The sequence below is a fragment of the Mauremys reevesii genome, linkage group 2 (assembly GCF_016161935.1).
Source record: "Mauremys reevesii isolate NIE-2019 linkage group 2, ASM1616193v1, whole genome shotgun sequence".
NCBI classification, from domain to species: Eukaryota; Metazoa; Chordata; order Testudines; family Geoemydidae; genus Mauremys; species Mauremys reevesii.
The window spans coordinates 192,973,249-192,982,298 of NC_052624.1; the positions used below are offsets into that span (position 1 = coordinate 192,973,249).

The 9,050-nt window shown below is 40.6% G+C and overlaps 1 long non-coding RNA gene across 7 annotated transcripts in view; it reads right to left on the minus strand.

The window, feature by feature from the left end:
* Positions 1 to 8,626, minus strand: part of LOC120396855 — a 32,193-nt gene extending 23,567 nt beyond the window's left edge. For 2 of the 7 annotated variants that reach the window (XR_005593459.1, XR_005593453.1), the window contains exons 1-4: positions 8,059 to 8,226; positions 7,512 to 7,663; positions 7,193 to 7,251; positions 3,604 to 3,754 (exon numbers count right to left, since the gene is read on the minus strand). This is a non-coding gene — a long non-coding RNA (uncharacterized LOC120396855). Of the gene's footprint in view, positions 1 to 3,603; positions 3,755 to 7,192; positions 7,252 to 7,511; positions 7,664 to 8,058; positions 8,227 to 8,419 lie in introns of those variants that run through there. The other 5 variants (XR_005593455.1, XR_005593454.1, XR_005593457.1 and 2 more) reach the window with 5 other exon arrangements.
* Between the last annotated feature and the right edge of the window lie 424 nt (positions 8,627 to 9,050).

Consider the following 9,050-nt stretch of genomic DNA (forward strand, 5'->3'; position numbering starts at 1 on the left):
GACCCAAGTGAATGTCATTTATTAACCACATTCTCATTGCAGTCCTCTGGTACACAAAGGACTAAGCTATAACCTGATCATCGACTTGGCATATTCATGTTCTGTGATGATGCAATTTTCTGAAGCTGATCCACACATCTTCCTCCAGTCCAATGAGGACTTCTCCTTCTAGGTCCTCTTCAAGAGCACTACAGAAATAGCAGAGGCATGAATGGGAGTGCCTTTCAAAAGACGTGGTGTATTTGAAAATGGTATTGGAATCATAGGCTGTCACTTTAACTTGTGAGAAGTTTCCTGGTCTTGCTTGCAGGATAGAGAGCTCTGAAAGAAAGTGTGTGATCAGAGTCATTCTGATACAGCCAGCCTAACGTAAGGTGGGGTGAGAAACGCCTGTCTGTTTTAGACAAAGCATGCTACTCTCTCTTTCTGTGTGAGAGTTTGTGTGTATCATCATTCTGAATTCTAAGAAATAAAGCAGTGTTACACTGCAAACTTTCAGCAAAAGATTTTATGTTTTTGTCTAACTTCTCTGCATGTGGGAAACATAAGATCTATATGCTTCCTCCACAGTTCATCTCTTCACAACTTCTGATATCCATGGCTCCTTCCAAAATTCTCTTCTTTATTTCTACCAGCATTCACAACTCTAGCATCTTTCCTCCAATCTTCAAATATTCTCTACCTTTCCCTCAATCCTACCCCCTTCCATAATCTCCTCCTCCTTTTCTGTCTCCAAAATCATAGAGAATATTTTCTTCTTATGCTGTCTGACTTCCTTTCCTCCAGCTCACCTCTGTTTTCCTAGCCAGCTTCCATTCTCTTTGCTTCACTGAATGTCAATCTCAATGTCACTAAAGATTTTCCCCTCACTAAATTATGAGAAGGATATTTCTCTATCCTTATTCTTATCCCTCTGGAACCTTGTCTCTCTTCCTCCACTTTCTCTCCCCTGTTGGTTTTTGTAGCTCTGTGCTGTTTTGGTTCTTCTATCTTACTACCAATTTCTTCAATGTTTACATTAGTTGCTCTTCCTCCTCCTCTTCTTTTAGTGTCTCTCCAGGCACTGTCCTAAGTTTCCACCTCCTCTTTCTCTCATGCACTTTGATGGCTTCAATTAACATCTGTGTGTGGAAGATTTCTAAATTTAACTCTCAGCCTACAACCTCTCCCTACTCTCTTGCAATTCAAGGTCCCACACAGGTCCCCTGTTGCCATCTCAAATTCATTCTCTCTAACACCAGATTTTCATTCTGATATCCTTTCCCTAATCTAATTGACAACTCCATTTTCCCTCCTATCTGAGGCTCGCAATCTCACTGTAATCTTTGATTCTTTTATTTCCCTGGATGTCCAGTCTCATTAACTCCTATCACTTCTTCCTCTGTAATATTTGTCTTTTCTCTACTATCCCCATGGCTAACATGCTTGTCCCTGCCTTGATTGCCTCTTAATTTGATTAACTTGACCTTCTGAGTCTTTCCCTCTTCAAGGTATCCAAAATGCCTTTGATAAACCAAATTCCTCTTCCGCTACTCTGATCTATGTTATCCCCCTATTTGAATCCTTTCATCGTCTTTCTATTTTTTACCACATGAAATTCAGTCCCCTTTCCTCACCATCAAATCCCCTCATCATACTTTCCCCCTCTACATCTTTGCCCAGATCCTTACAGATATTGAGACATCTAACTCCCTTTGATTTCAGTTGTGAAAGGTGCCTGAGTACCTTTGAGACTCTAGGCCCAAATATCTGTTGCCGCTTCTTTTAATCCCTCCTTACCTTGAAAAAGTGGATTATATCTGTGTTACCACCTTCTTCTTCTTAATGCCCCCCATACACACACACCCTCCCTTTCCTGAACTATTGCACCATGTTGCTGGACTGTTTGTGATGGATTATTAGATTTTGGGGACAGAAAGAAAAATCGATCAGCCTTGGAAGAATTAGCTACAGCCTGTGGCTTGGGCTGTGTTTTTAAGTACAGTGTGCATTTATGGGGCTGAATCATTGATTTTGTAATGATATATTTGGTGGATAATGCAATGCAACTACAGCTAGATGGGCATTTTGTATATTACTCCTTTCTCTTTGATGTAGCCTTCCTACATTATTTCTCCTATTTCTGAGAATTGGGTCATGTGAGCTACCATCTACGAAGAAAAAAGGTTATTCTAAATGGAAGCTCATGACAGGTCCATCCAACTTTTTTTTTTTTAATTTACATAGTCCCAACAAGTATACTTGAGGCTCTACAGGCATTCAGAAAATGAAATCCTTGTCCTGAAGCACTTAAAATCGAAGTCCGTACTCTTGTAATGAGCTCTGCATGGATGGTGTCCCACTGGAGACAGTATGCTCCATGCACATGCAGGTGCCTATCCACATGGAGCTCATTGAAGGATCAGGGTCAAAATAGAAAAAACACAAATAAAGGAGCGGGGGAAATGGTGCGGAGATGATATGGGGAGTGGAAAAGGGATACCATAAAAAAGTAAAGGATGATGTGATTGAATTCAGCACACATCCTTCTAGCTCTTCCTCTTCATTGTAAGCTTTTTTCCCCTCCTACCTACTGGTCATTTTTTGTTTTTAAACCTATCGGCCTTGCAATGAGCTAATGCCCCATGTACCCATAAGGGGACCTCCACAGCTCTGCTGCACCTTGCTCAAATGTTCCTACCACAGGCATGTCTACACTGCAGCTGGGAGCATTCCTCCCCACCTTGGCAAACGGACACACACTAGACAATTAGATGGGAGTAGGTAATCCAAAATGTGTCCATGTGCTTTCTTTGTAACTGTGCCACCATTAAAACAAAAAGTAAAATTTAGATTCTAAACTTCCTTTTCAGAACTTCACTAATTGCATTTAGCAATACAGCAGCATATTCCAAAGGCAGTATTCCAGGATTTAACCAGGATTTTCTTACAGTTTTTTTAGATCTGTAGCCAAACAAAACCTGCAGCATCCTTGTATATTACATCTTTTATAGCCAATCCTGTATCTCAGCTTGCATAGTGAATAGAAGGCATGCAGTCAATATATGCTTCAGAACACCACTGAATGTTGATATTGCACACTGAATTCCACTGCCCTCATGCAGTGTTTTAATTAAGATAAAAGATTAATGACTTCCCTTTCCTGGCTAGGATGGTGTTTATATATAAATTATATTGCTGCTTGACAAATGAAATGTGATTATGAATGTCCTCATAAACCAATTAGGATTTTACAAAAAATAAATGTAAGAAATACCCTTATGCAGTGACCTAGATAGACTGAAGATAATCTCTGCTGCAGAAAATTCATGTGAGGAAATTAAATATGCCAGTCTGGACATCTATAGGAACATTCCTAGCTTCCCCTCCATCCCTCCAGAACATATTTTAATGTCATCCAAATGCTCATTTTGTTAGTGATTGGCATCATTTCATACCTTCCCCAGTGATCCTAGACACAGCAGAGTAGCATTCAATTTTTGCCCATATCCAGCTACTTTCCACAAAAACGTGACTATCAGGTGGTGTGAAAAACCCATTATGGGGTTTTTGAGATCATTAATCAGGATATCTAATTTTGCCTGGAAATGTTTTATTTCCTACCTTTCTCCAGTTCCATCCTCAATGCTGCTGCCACCACAGTTTCAGTAAAGAATGAAGCAGGTTATCCATCTCGGAGGTCAGTGAGATGGATGACTTTCTTTGCTGTCTCTCTCATGCTTTCTCTTCTCTCTTTGCAGTTTAAGCTAGCACACTACAAAATTAATTAGAATGCATTCAGACACATTGACAAATACAAAGGCTTAAAAATATTACACCTGGTTGAATAGTTTTTGTTGGCCTGAAGCTATACTATGGCAGTTCAAATAAGGAGCACTGAGGCAGCATTGGTGGTGCAGGTTGGCTGGAGAAAGCAGCAGGGAGTTGGATGTAGTGGAGAAGGGGCATAAAAGTGTGTCTAACATCATCTATGCTGCTTGTCTGCTTGCCTAGTGCTTTATGTCTTAGCAATGTCGGTTGTTTGGAGCATGGGCTGTTTTTCTTATGGCTTAAAGTGCCTATCACATTTTGTGCAGTCTTGTGATTATTAATATCTTAATTTACAGGACATATTTTTATTTACTGTATTGTATTGAACTGTACTGTATTGCGTTGAACATGGTTCTCTTCTCATTCCTGTGGGCATACTCCTTGTGGGACAGATTATCTTCTCTGCTGTGGCCCCTTTGCACTGCGCCAACAATGCAAAGGAGCTGAAAGCCAGCTGAGGATTCTCCTGAAGAGAAGGCTCTAGCTGGCACAGAGCCAGCATAGCTGGTTTCTATTCCAGTACCCATGAAGCCCTAGGTGTGGCCTGAGCACTATTGCACACTGGCTATTCTTGGATTGTGGAATGGCCCTTGAAACCATAGCCATCTGGCATAGTTTATCATATCCTGCAGGCTGCTCTAAAGTATCTCAGGACAAGCACTGAACTAGCCCAAGGATAAAGAAGCCTAACTAAACCTTTGCCATCCCTTAAATGCCTCAGTTGCACCCAGTGGATGCTGGTTACAGCTGAGTATCTGGGCTTGTAAATACAATCTGTGGATGTATATCTATTGTGACAAAGTTCCTCCTCTACCTTGGTGGGTCCTGCACTTATTGGCAGATTTGCTCATCTCAGTGATCTTCCCCTCTGGTGGAACCCACCGTCTAGGTCAACTCCTCCTGTGTCTGATCAGGAGTTGGGAGGTTTTGGGGGGGGAAACACGGGCCCACCCTCTACTCTGGGATCCAGCCCAGGGCCCTGTGGATCACAGCTGTCTATAGTGCCTCATGTAACAGCTGCATGACAGCTACAACTCCCTGGGCTACTTCCCCTTGGCCTCCTCCAAACACCTTCTTTATCCTCACCACAGGACCTTCCTCCTGGTGTCTGATAATGCTTATACTCCTCAATCCTCCAGCAGTTCACTCTCAGCTCCTTACACCTCTTGCTCCCAGCTCCTCACACCCAAATCTCACTGACTAACTGGGAGGCTTTTAACTAGTTCCAGCCAGCCCTTGATTGGCTTCAGGTGTCCCCATCAATGTAGCTATCTCCACTGCCTTCTAGAAAGATCTTAATTGGCCCCAGGTGTCTTGATTAACCTGGAGCAACTGCCATTTGGTTACCATGGTCCTAGGGATTTGGTTAGCCTGGGGCTAACATACCTGTTCCTTACTACTTTACTGTAGCCATCTGGCCTTGCCCCATCACACTACAGATTATATATAAAAACCAAAACAACGTGTAAATTAGGTTTCATAATAACACTATGGTAGCACTTTCGGCCAGAAGTTTTACAACCAGTCTCTCTTTTCACACACACAGTTGATTTTGTGGACACAAATAATTCTGATCACAGTTTTGTGCCTTCAATTATTTGTAAATGTAAACTGGACAATTTAGAGATCTATTAACTAATTTGTAGGTACACCCAGGTGGAAATCTCAGTCATCTAAATTGCACCCACAAATAATTCTGAGCAGAATCTTGTACTGTATTTACTGTGTCCACAAGCTGTGGGCTCTAGAAGGAAGGTCCAATTAAGTGCAATCTGAAATGTAGGTCTTACATCTATAATCCACTTGGTACATGTATTACTGATGGAGTGAACTACAATTAAGCCTTTATTAATTGAATAACCATTCAAACAACAGCTAGAATGTGGCCTTTTAGGGGAACAGTCTTTCAGTTAAGGTATTTGGGAATTTTATTTGGAATGCCAAGTAACTCTTACAAAAGGTTAAATCTGTTGTAATACAGTTAAAATGCAAATGCTTAATGCAACAATTTAGAAGGGCTTTCTTACTGCTGCTGAAACAAGAATGTATTTGCCAATTACACTAGGAGAGCCATAGAGATGCCTCTTCAATGGGAGCAAATTTAGGCCAATGCTGAAAGCTTTTGAAAAAGCTACTTTACGTTTTTATTCAGTTATGTCTAGTGTAACTGGCAGACACTTCCAGGATTGACTCCCTAACCTTACACCTCCTTCCTGTTCACACCACATCTTACAATGACACTTTCAATAGTTATGCTGACTCCACTATGTCTGATGCATATTCAGTAGGCTTTTCTCCCCTCTTCCTTATTTGTATTTCCTCACCCTACTAATGTTGAGGTGCCCTTCATATATGTCAATTTGTTACCATGGCACTCTTGTGGTCAGATATCTACTGATTTTCTGTCCAAAAGCTGGTGTTAGCTCATGTTCCTATGGCTGGCTGGTGTTGTTATGGTCAAAATTTCCTCTTACACATTTTATTTCCAGTTTCCCCCAAACTCAGGGGTGACCATTAGGCCATGTATATGTGCCAGAGGTTATAGGCCTCAAACCTTATGCTAACTGCTGAAGCCAATGTCTTACAGGCTACAGGCCTGTAGGTTCCTTGCATTACTGCTGAATAAAATAAATGCTAATGCTAGTTCTATGGGTGACGATCCTTAGCTACAGGCATCCACTTCTTCTAATAGTCTTTGCATTTACTCTGTCCATTCCTAATGCAAAAATCTTGTAGGGATTTATATGCATAATTCACAAAAGTGTTACAAGGAATTCCATGAGTTAATCTCACGTATCAAGATGAACAAATAAGCCTAAAAGTATATACCAATTATAGTAAGGAAGCATGCTGTAATAATTTGTTAATAGCAATGGTAACAATGATAGAATATGCCTCTGACAGGTATAATAAGGAAAACATTTTAAAGATATACTCCCAACTGCTCAGAGTCATATATTTGATTCAAATCTAGCAGGGAAAAATCTAATTCTGTAAGCTACTTAGGTCATGATGGCTTTCAGGTATAATTCAGCTCAAACAGTCACTAGTCCAATTAGACTATAGCACAATAAATTGTTGACACATTTATTTTGTCATAACCTTGGGCAACATTCTTTAACACATGATGGGTGACGAAGGTGCTCTGTGGTGTGAATTTGAGGCATTGTTTGACTATTATGTCTTGCCATGTTCAAATGTGTTTGAAGATATGTGAAATCCAGTAAATTAGGTTTCCAGGACTTCCACTCGCAGGCATAGAGATTATGTTATTATTTTAATACTCACATGCATATATAGGTATTGTTTATCTAAAGTGTGTAAACCAAAAAATTAAGGCTTTTAGGCCCTCATCCAGCAAAGCCCTTAAGCATGTACTTACACTTAATCATGTGCTGAAGAGCTTTACTGAATTGGGATCTTCATCTATAGTCTTGCCAGCTAAAGTATAAAATCATAGAATTTAAAGAAAATATTAGTTTGAACTCTATTCTAAACTCATACGTAAAGATATATTATAAGCTGTTTGTTGCTGTTGAAATGCTATAACATGTAAGAGAGACAAGTTGTGTGTATTTAGGCAGCTAAATCAAGGACTCTTGTGGGGGCTGGTTATTTTTTTTCCCCATTCCAGTTGACTTCTGAATGCTTGACAGTTTGAAAAGATGAAATTCTATTAGTACCAAAAGAAGGATACTAACTGTGATGGGTTGCCCCCCCTCCGGGGTGCCACCTGATGTACAGAAGGACCACTGAGACTGACTGTTCCACCAGCCTGGGCTCCCTTGCACTGTCCTGCTGAGTCAGGTCCTCAAGCCTCCTCCAGCACACAGACGGGGAGGGACGTACTCAACTGCAGAAGGACACAGACACTGAAATCAGCTTTGCATGAGAAGGCTTCAGCTAAGGAATTGCCCAGCACTCAAGTGCACTCCCTCTCTGGAGTGTAAACCCAAATCTGTATGGGCTTGTGCTGCACAGAAAACTGAACAGCATAAGCTTATTGAAATTTGCTGCCTTCCTAAATGTAAAGGAAGATATGCACAGCTTTGTGTCCCCCCACCCATTATGAATTCCACAAACTGGTTTTAGAGAAAACAAAAACAAGTTTAACCACTACAAAAGACAGATTTTAAGTGATCATAAGGAATAGCAAACAGATCAAAGAAGATTACTGAGTAAATAAAACAAACATGCAAACTAAGCTTAATATACTATAGAAACTGGCTACAAGTAGTAATTTCTCACCCTAAATGTTGTTTTTTTGGCAGATTGCAGTGGTTCTTGAAGACAGGCTGCCCTTGCTTAGAGCTCAAACCTACAGGTATTTCTTTCACAGGCCACGGCAGCGCTTTAACATGGCTTGTGTACTTGAGAGCTCTCCCAGCTCGCTAAAAAAACCCACCTCCACGAGGGGCATAGCTACCAGCACTAGTGCACTGTCTATACTGGCACATTACAGCGCTGGAACTTGCAGCGCTCAGGGGGGTGTTTTTTCACACCCTGAGCGAGAAAGGTGCAGTGCTATAAAGTGGCAGTGTAGACAAGCCCTTAGATGTTTCCAGCAGGCCTTCTGGGTGCGATTCAGTGAAGAATGAACCCTGATTACCTCACTTCCCTGCCTCAAACAGGATTTACATATGGTGGGAATCCTTTGTCTTTCAGTGTGATTACCATCCCCTCAGTGGAAAAAATACTGATAGTCTATCATGGAATCCAGTACCAGGTGACATGATCCTGCAGTGTCAAAGCAGCCACAAGTCAAAGGCCATTTGTAGCATCCCAGGAAGCTTCTCAGGAAGGTGGGAGATTAACATCTTCAAAGACCTATTGTCTTCTCTAATGGTTCATTGATTTATCCCTGGCTAACCAGCCAGATTGATTGCATTTTGTCTGGTGGGCATTCCCCAGGTGCAAACTCTTTTGTAGTACAGATGTATAGTCTATATTCCTAACTTTTCATACAAAAATGATACAGGCATACAAATAGTATAATCATATATAGTAAATTATAACCTTTCCAATGATATCTCACATGCCTTATATTGCACAAAACATGTCATAGGTATGCTATAATCATATTATAACAATATTTCTATGAAGAATATGGGGTGTAGTGTCAATCTAATATCTATCTGTTGATAGAGATATACATTTCATTAATTTTAATCAGAAAGAGAATTCATATGGCATGCACCATAAAGTCCTTTTTTCTCTTTTTGTTAAATGTAGAATCTTCT